Genomic DNA, 10427 nt, shown 5'->3' with positions numbered 1-10427 from the left:
GATAGATAGATAGATAGATAGATAGATAGATAGATAGATAGATAGATGATAGATAGATTAGATAGATTCAAAAGATAGCAAGTAGGACTAGGGTTCAGGTAACATTCTGGCCATCTATATTTCAATGAAGCTAGTTTTATTCAATGCAATAAACTACAAATTAGAAAGCAGGAGTTTTCATCTTTCATTTTATTTACTTCAGAGTTTAATTTAAAAATGAGACTATATACTGATGTGTTTCTTTTTCATTCTCAATATTTTTTTTTTCTTTTTATTTATTTCCCTCCAGACAGGATTAGTTCATCCAAGCAATGTAACATGCTTTGTAAAAATTTAAAAAAACCCAAATTTATCAAGTAGTAGCTTTTTTTTACGTTGGGAAGAAATGTTTAATCTGATGTAGCACATAATACTGTACAGGGAGTATTCCCAGAGTTCCTCTCCAGATTATAAGAAAGTTCTCAAGAATAACTGGATTTGCTGGAGCCTGGCCCCCTGCCTATGGGAAGGAAAGGGAATGTAGGAGGCAAAGCACTGAGGTCTGCTCTTTTGTCACTCATAGATCTAGTTCTGAGCACAGCTCTACGTAATCCACCAGCTCCTCAGGCTGAACCACAAGCCAATCTCCTCTGCACTCCACACAATCACTACCATGGACAATGTTCCTGCCAACTTGGATGCAAAAGTCCCCATGGGTGGTCCAGGCTTAGAGTCTGCAGGGTTGGGGTCCCTGAGCATCACTCGGCCTGTCCTCAACACATTCAGCCCCTCCCAGGATATGGCAACCACAGGCCCTGATTGCATGTACTTTACCAGGCCGGCAAAGAATACACAGTCCTTCGGGACAATGTAGTGTTCCTTGAGAAGGTCTCCAGAAGCCTGAATTAATTTCATAGCAATAAGGTGAAATTCCTTTTGCTGAAAATGCTTGATGATCTCTCCCACGAGGCTGCGCTGTAGCCATCAGGCTTGATGGCAATGAAAGTGCGTTCCTTCGCTGTTAGTCGTGGTTCTCCTCCAGCTAAACCACTACAACTCCATCTGGGACACCGGCACCGGAAAGGCTAAGTATTAGCTTTTGATGTTACATATCACTTCTCATGCCTCTACCGGGCCATCAAAAGAACTGAAAACATACAAGGTCTAAAGTGGCCATGTAGTTAAATCCGAAGATTACAGCTTTGATCTGCCTGGCCTCATGAATTGAGAACTGATGGGAACTTGGATGCCAAGCGAATGCCCACTATCATGGGTAGTGATGATAAATGCCCTCTTGGCAATCCACTCTTACTAGGAAAGTATATTTGATCCCTAGGAAAGGGAATGTTGTGAGAGTGGATCCTTGGATACACAAAAAATAACTCTATTAACTTAGATTAGATTACTTTCTTCTGGTGGAATAAAGGCTGGAATTACAAATGAATTTCAGTTAATTAAAATAAAAAAATAGAAAGAATGTTTCTTAAAAGCTGAGATTTTGCTTAGGAAAATTTATGCCCAATAAAGATACTTGATGCATAGAAAAATTTTTTGTTACACTTTTCACCCATAAACAAAGCCTGATAATAATTTACTTTTCCTGTATCTTTAAGTTGCTTTGACGATTAATAAGAAAAACGAAGTTCTAAGTGTTTGGACTAGTTAATGACTTCTCCTTAATCCACAGTGTCATTCACGGACAGGATATGACTATTGCATGTGTTCTTGTTATTGGTTTTGCCATAATGAAATTGAGGGTGAGGAGCATAGCGTAGTTAATTTCTCCAAAACTCTTGGCTGAGGCATATTTCTGAGCTTCTCCTGCCCCTGATTATCAAATGGGCATGCAGTCATTCCCAAGTCCCATAGCATTTTTATGATCAGTTTTTGTCCAGGGGCTTCAGTTTTGATTTATTTGTTTACAAATTTGTTTCACATTTAGTGCATTTAGAAACTGGGAAAGAGCAGTAGTATTATTTTTAATTGATGCCAACATCGTTTTAAGATCTATAAATTTTGCGAAGTATTTTCCAATTAAAATGTACTAAAAGAGCTAGCAGTGACTGGCTTATTCTCCTTCAAATTACTATTTGACATAAACATGGAAACACTAAAAATAATATGAAATTTCAACTGCATTCGGTATAGAAAGAAGTATACTTAGTTTGTCACTAGAATACAAAGAAGGCCGCAGTGACTAGCATAAACTGAGAGAAATGGAGAATTTGGTCCAAAAACGGGGCCAAGGTGGGGTGGCCAGATCCCATGAAGATGTGTCCATGAATAGTTTAAATTTTAAAATGAGGGCGCGTGGGTGGCTCAGTTGGTTAAGCGACTGCCCTCAGCTCACGTCATGATCCTGGAGTCCCGGGAATCGAGTCCTGCATCGGGCTACCTGCTCAGCAGGGAGTCTGCTTCTCCCTCTCCCACTCCCCCCTCTTGTGCTCTTTCTCTCTCTCACTCTCTCTCTCAAATAAATAAATCAATAAAATCTTAAATTTTAAAATGAGGTAAAAGTTGCCAGAATATTTAAACTGAGAAATGTGATTGACTTTTTCAAGGATCACTCTGACTGCTAGGTGGGGAGAATCGACAACGGAGGGCAGTGCAGAAATGAATAAACCGATGAGGTTGTCATGTCAATGGTCCAAGAAATTGATGATGCTACTAAATTTGTAGTGGTGAAGAGTCTCAAAATCTAGAATCTTCTACAAGAAGAATTATGATTTGCCTTACCCATGTGTTAAAAAAAACAATCTAGTACTGATACAAAAATTGATAGATGAGTCAATGATTTAGAAATGAATGGGGCAAGAATTGATAGAGAAAATAGTGGAAAAGAATGACAGCCCAGAAATTGATCATTGTACATAAAATACATAGGCATAAGTTTTAAAATATCCAAATTAATTAAATAGAATAATAGTCAAATATTGCTGAAAGTTTAAGATATAATATAGAAAAAATGACATTCTCATCTTATATCTGAATTTATAATTTAAAAAAATATAAAGAAAAGGGAAAAAATGTGTCTATATATGGACTTCTGTGGAGGAAAATGTTTCCTTAACATGTTAAAATTCTTTTAAAGCCACATAGATTTTTAAATAATATAAAAACACTTTAGTTCAGAAATAAAATTAAGTGTATGTATAATAGCAAAACACTTAGACTCTTATGACAAAGAACTAGTTATCTTTTTAATAGAAAATTATCTTACCAAATATTAACACAAATGTTAACATATCTATAGAAAAAAGTCAAAGATATCAAAAGAAAGGGAAACCGTTTATTAATAAGAATATAAAAAATCTAAAGTCATTGTTTATTGAATGTGAATGTGTACAGTAAAAACGGTAATATTATATGATCACGATATGTCAAATTTTCAAAATGCTTGTTCTCTCATAAATAGCTAGTAAAAGTATCGTTGATACAGACTCTTTAGAGAGCCATTAGAATATTTTAAAATTATGTTTCTATGTTTTACTGTGATCACATTTCTGCAAATTACTTTATAAAAATAAAGGCTATATTCAAGGATGTCTCTGAAATAATATTATATTGAGACATTGGAAATAAACAATCAAGTTGTTTAAATAAAGTACGGCAGGACAGGATAAAATATTATGTAACCATTAATATGTATATTTTCTTTTTTTTAAATATTTTTATTTATTTATTTGATAGAGAGAGAGAGTACAAGTAGGCAGAGAGGCAGCCAGAGGGAGAGGGAGAAGCAGGCTCCCTACTGAGCAGGGAGCCCGATGCAGGACGTGATCCCGAGACTCTGGGATCATGACCTGAGCCGAAGGCAGCCGCTTAACCGACTGAGCCACCCATGCGCCCCAATATGTATATTTTCAAAAGGTAGTAATGACAGAGACTACTTCCCTGAATGCAATATTACATAAAATGCCGGATATAATATGATTGCAACAACATCAAAATCATGTATGTGCTTAAATAAGGCAACACATGCAGAGGGTCTATAATCATGGCATTAAGAGCATTTGCTCTGCCCTCAAATTACCAAGATCTGGAACCCAGTTCTGAAATGTGCCAGCTGTGTTCCTTGGGTAGTTCACTCCCTGTGACTTGGCCAGGTTAATATGTGCCTAAGTTTGCCTTTATATAAAATAGGACAATAGTAATATATGGTACTTTGTGAAAATTTATTTCACGGCATCATGAGTTAATGCTCAAGAAAAGAGAGCTGAAAACAGTGTTTTACATTTTATACATAATTTTCCTTTTGCATATAAGAAACATTTCTGTTTCCACCAAACAAGTTAAAAAACTGAATATTTACTGTACTTGGGAAAATTTTTCTACCCATCTTTCATCATGCCCCTTAGAATTGCTCCCCAGAAGCAACTGCTCTCCTTAAATTTATGTTGAGCACTCTTTTGAGTTATATTGTTTAGTACTGTCTGCTTTTGAACTTTAGGTATTTGAGAACATATCATAAGGTTTAAAACTTAACTTGCCTCCTTTTCTTAATATTACACTTTTAGGATTCATCACAGCTGACACATATGGCTGGTTGATTCATTTTCACTGTACATACAATTCACTGAACGAATGTATGAATATCCATTGACTCAATCTAATATCGATAACATTTAGGTTGTTTCCACTTTTTTAGGTATTACAAAAAATGCTGCCATGAACATTCTTGCTCATGTCTTCTGTACACATATGCCAGGGTGTCTAAAGTTATCTACCTAGAATTGAAATTACTGGGTTGCGCGCGCACACACACACACATACACACACGTACACACACCTTAAAGAGCTGGTACAAAACAATACGAGGTTCCTTACAAAAATAAAAAGACAGACAGTTTTGCAGAGATGGAACTCTGTCTATAGTGCTGAGAACTTAAAATAAACACATCCCCACTAGAAAATGGTATGTTCTAACAGTGCTTTTTGTAGAACCCAAGTATTCTGTCTGGGTGACACATTTCACATCTGAGGTTACCGATGTGACAATATCTCCTCTCAGGGGTACTATTTCCCCACCCATACCCACGTTTTAGGCATGAAATAAAAGAAATGATGATTTCTCAAATAGCAAATCTTTTAGGCAAGCCCTTTTCTTTGTTTAAGCATAGCATCATCAATTCATTATCAGCATTATTGTTGACATATAGTTCATTAGTTTATAAAACCTAACCATCAATAGCTCAACCACCATCAGCATTTCCTTGACTGCTTTATGGTATGGATTGAGTGGGCTGTGTATTAATTCCAGTTTTGTTTTAATGATACTGAGAGACATGCTCAGGCTTTTAAATTACTGCAGCAATGCAGCTGAAAAATTAAAGCAATTTTACCTTGAACCAAGGTAAATAAATCATTTTCACACCCTGTTTTCAGCTTTCATTCCTTCAAAAAAATATAGGACAGCAGTCTTTCTTTATGTCATATTAGAACATTAATTATTCTCTGGATTAAAAAATAAGGAATAAAAAATAAAGCGGGCAAGATATTTTTAACTGGATTTGGACTTAGATAATTAAGAGGCAAGAAACAATGTTTCTGCTCATAACCAATTTTTTATTATGATTTCTTCTGTTGGAAAATGTGCAATACTTTAGTTTCTCTCATTCTCTGAATTGCTGCCATCTATTCTTAAGCTAAGAGAAAAATCTGTGAAACTTCCTAAAAATTAGTTTCTTTGGACATGTATTCACTGTAAAAAGAAGAAAAAAAAATCACATAAAAGCAATTCCACCTAAAAATAGCTATGCTATGTTGGTCTAGCTGAATTACAGCCAGGAGAAAATTTTAGCAGAAGAACAGATGAGAACAATGCACATCACTCCAGACTCTATAAAAGAGCTAGAGGAATATTCCTGTTATAAACTGTAAAAATGTTTATATGAATTTACAAATCTTTTATCAAAAGAATACTACCGAAATAAGTCCAGGTTTGCCTTAAACATGCAGGGAGACAAACTCTGAAGTCATTCCCTTATTTACCAGAGGGACCTGACCCATGGCTTGGAGTGAAAGGAAACATCCTAAGGGACAATGGGGATGAGGAGGCAGAAGGGAAAATTGATGACAATTGTGCTAACTAAATAAGATAAAACAAGATGATGCATTCTTTCTAAATTAGAAATAAACCTGTCTGAATGTAACAGAAAATCTAAATAATGATCTTATCTAAATTGATTTTAATTTTTCTTATGTAGCAAGAACTGAGAAGTATTTAATCTGGGGCTGATATGGTGACTGGAGAATATACAGTAACATGGTACCATCAACACTTCTGCTCAGTCATCTTAGGATTGTGGTTTCTATTCTTTGTCCTGTCCCCTCGTGGTTGCATAATATCCGCTTTACCACCACCAGGTCATCTTCATTTTAGGTAGGGATATGTGAAATGACATGACAGTGAAAGCCTCTTCCTTTATAAATAACTTTCCTGGGAGACTCTTCCAATGACTTCCATTTTCATCGTACTTTTCCGCACAACATTTGTGTTCCCATCTTTTAAAAGAACTACTATTTCAATTATTAAACAAGATGTACTGAAAGTTGTTTTTAAGTCATGTTGGTAAACAAACTTTTTTAAGATTAAAAAAAAAAAAAAACAACTCCTAGAAACAGAGAGTAAAACGGTAGTTGTCAGGGCTGAGGGTGGGGGAAATGAGGAAATGATGATCAAAGGGTAGAGCTTTTAGTTATAACATGGATAAATTTTAGGTATCTAATACACAGTGTGGTGACTACAGTTAACAAGACTGTATCGTATACTTGAAAGTTGCTACAAGAGTAACTCGTAGCATAAAAAAAAGGTGATTCTGTGAGGTGATACAAGGTGTCAGTTAACCCAAGAGATGTAATCACTTCACAATATTTAAGTGCATCAATTCAACATATGGTACACCTTAAATTTACACAATATTATATGTCAAGTATATCTCAACAATGCTGGAAAAAGGAAAACTCAAAAAATGAGAAAATCGTTGTGATGGTTAATTTTATTTGTCAACTTAGTAGGTGTTTTTTGGATGAAGTTAATGTTTAAATTGGTGAAATTTGGGTTGAGCAGATCGTTCTCCCTAGCGTGGATGGGCCTCATCCAATCAGTTGAAGTCATGCATGGAACAAAAAGGCAAACCTCCCAAGTGTGAGGGAATTCTCTAGAAAATGGATGATGGACTTCATCTGCTCCACTGGTTCTCCTGGATCTCTAGGCTGCCAGCTCACAATGTATATTTTGTACTCATCAACCTGTATAATCACATGATCCAATTCCTTAAAATAAATCTCCTGTTTAGGCACACATTCTATTGTTTCTGTTTCTCTGGAGAACTGGAGTAATATAATAATCATATATATGACCACACGCATGGAGCTTTAGCTCCCTCTCTAAGCTCTTCCATTTCCATGATGATTTTTTTTCTTGCCCTTTATTATTATTTTACAGTCTTCTTCATATAGATTTCCTGCTTTTCTTCTTTTTTAAAGATTTTTAAAATTTATTTATTCATGAGAGACAGAGAGAGAGAGGCAGAGGCAGAAGGAGAAGCAGGCTCCCCACTGAACAGGGAGCCTGATGTGGGGCTCAATGTGGGGCTCGATCCCAGGACCCCAGGATCATGACCTGAGCCTAAAGCAGACACTTAACTAACTGAGCCACCCAGATGCCCCTCTGCTTTTCTTCTTAAGTTCACTCCTAAGTACATTAAATTATCTTGTTTTCCATCATAACTCCTGATTCTGATTTCTAATCATGAAGGCTGCTATTTTCAGCATATTAACTTTATACCTAGCCACTTCACTAAATTATCTTATTTTTTGTACTGCTATTTTTACATATAATTATTTTTAGAATTTTAGGCACACAATCATATCATTGGAAACTAATGATAATTGTATCTCAACTTTTAAAAATGTTTATACATTATATTGCTTTCTCTTTCTAAATTATTTAGCTAGTACCTTCAGTAACATATCCTTGTTTGCTCTTGACATTAAAAGAAATATTTCTCAAGTGTGATATAATATTTTAAAATAACAGATAAAATAGTAAGCTTCTGCAGGTTGAAATCAGATTTGTCTTCATATTTCTACCCTGCCAAAATCACCACTGTGCCTACAAATATAATGGATATATAATAGGTACAAAATATCTAATTTTTAGTGAAATAAATGACAAAACCATGAGATTAATTTAGCGACCCCTTTCTACCATCACTCTTTATAATTGCATCAATATCCTCAAGGTATCTGACTGCCAGCTATCTTGCTTCAAAGTGGAAAGAATTTCCTCTCTGTTCATTTCATGTTACAGTTTTATAGAAGTCTCAAAAGAATATCTCTCGTGCTCCATGATCAGAGAGTATTTCCAGTTAAATCACTCTTTCTGTGATCATGTTATTACTTAAACATTTGTCCAATGAATGGTGGAGGTGTAGACTTCTCAATATACTGCCACTCTTCTCAGAATCACAAATTCCATCTTCTTCAGCAACCAGTCACCCTAATTGGCCTTACTGGCATGTCTGATTCTTTCTCCCCAAAGAACATGTTCTTTTATCAGAGGCTTCAAACCCTTCATTGCAAGGGAATTACTATTGGATGTACTACTATTCCATTTTCCATACTTTTATGTACTGAACTGCTATGTCCCTCCAATATTCCTATGTTGAAGCCCTAATCTCTAATGGGATGGCACAGGCTGTGGGGCCTTTGGAAAGTAATTAGGTTTAGATGAGGTCACTAAGGTGGAGCGCTTTATAAAAAGAGGAAGAAAAAATATGAGTTTCCTTTTTCCACCATGTGAGGATACAGTAGAAGGTGGCCATCAGCAATCCACAATCTGGGAAGAGGGCCTTCACCAAGAATCAAATCTACTGGCATATAGCTGTAGAACTTCCCAGGCTCTGGAAATGTGGAAAAAAAAAAAAAAAAGGTATATTGTTTAAGCCAACCAGTCTATGGTATTTTGATAACAGCAGCTCAAACTGACTAAAACACATATGTTCTCAGATTTTTCTGAAACCAAAGGTGAATTTAGGCTAGGAAATCTTGCTAAAATACATACAACCTTTCATTTGTTATATGGTCATTACACAGATGGCACACAGAGGTTCAGGGATGAAGTAAACTGCAAAATCAATCAGATAGCTAGAAAGTTAAAGCCATGATTCATACCCAGATCTGTCTGAATCCAAAGCACTTGTTCTTTCTAGTACACTACATTCTTGTAAAAACTGGAATACGGCCAGAAAGATAAAGAATGTTGAAATTAAATTATATAAAATCAATTATGATGAAGCAAATTATATGTTATCATAGAAAACTAGCACATTTGAGCTACATGCCTATCTATAGAGTTTGGTACTAGGGAGGAGACTATTCTATCTTAAAGGAGAGAGAATAAGAAATACTTTGGGAAGGGGCACCTGGGTGGCTCAGTTGATTGAGCATCCAGCTCTTGGTTTTGGCTCAGGTCATGATCTCAGGATCGTGAGACAAGCCCCATGTCAAGTTCCTCACTCAGTGCAGAGTCTTCTTGTCCCTCTTTCTCCCCCCCACATGCTCTCTCTCTCTCTCAAATAAATAAATAAATAAATAAATAAATAAATAAATAAATAAATAAATAAAATCTTTAAAAAAAGAAATATTTTGGGAAATTTCAAGTATGTACAAATAGAGAGAGAATACAGTAGGGTCCTTCATCACAATGGACACATCATTCAGTTTCAATAATTATTATCCCATGGCCAGTCATGCCTCATCTATACTTCTTTTTTTTTTAAGATTTTATTTTTTTATTTGAGAGAAAAAGTGAGAGAGAGAATGCGAGACATCATGAGCAGGGGGGAAAAGTAGAGGGAGAAGCAGACTCCCCGCTGAGCAGGAAGCCCAATGCGGGACTCAATCCCATCACCCTGAGATCATGACATGAGCAGAAGGCAGACGCTTAACAGACTGAGCTGACCAGGCGCCCCTCATCTATACTTCTTTAACCATTCCTTCTCCTCCCTGGCAAGGTATTATGTTTAAGTAGACCCTAGGCTTCCATTTCATTTCAACTGTGAATAGTTCAATTCTATCTCTAAAAGATTAGACTTTAACAAAAACATAAAAATGATGCCATAACCATATCTTAAAAAAAAACTAAACAATCATTGCTAACCTCCGCAATCAGTGAAGATTCAGGTTTCCCTGGCTGTCTCAAAAGTGGATTGTTTGAATCAGGATCTAAACAAGATCTTATCATTTTCTTTAAGTCTATTTATTTGAGATAGAGCAAGAGGGAGTGAAACAGAGAAAGAGAGCACAACGGGGGTGGGGAGCGGCAGAGGGAGAGGGAGAAGCAGGTTCCCCACTAAGCAGGGAGCCCAATGGGGGGCTTGATCCCAGGACCCTGAGACCATGACCTCAGCCAAAGTCAGAGGCTTACCCGGATGAGCCATCCA

General features: G+C 36.2%; 1 pseudogene; it reads right to left on the bottom strand.

The window, feature by feature from the left end:
• Positions 1-552: 552 nt before the first annotated feature.
• Positions 553-7350, bottom strand: LOC118018556 (annotated as a pseudogene).
• Positions 7351-10427: the final 3077 nt, after the last annotated feature.

Source organism: Mirounga leonina, unplaced genomic scaffold (genome assembly GCF_011800145.1).
Source record: "Mirounga leonina isolate KUSES-001 unplaced genomic scaffold, KU_Mleo_1.0 Mir_107, whole genome shotgun sequence".
Taxonomy (NCBI): Eukaryota; Metazoa; Chordata; class Mammalia; order Carnivora; family Phocidae; genus Mirounga; species Mirounga leonina.
Note: the sequence above shows the minus strand (reverse complement) of the source record. Positions and strands in the feature narration are given on the sequence as shown.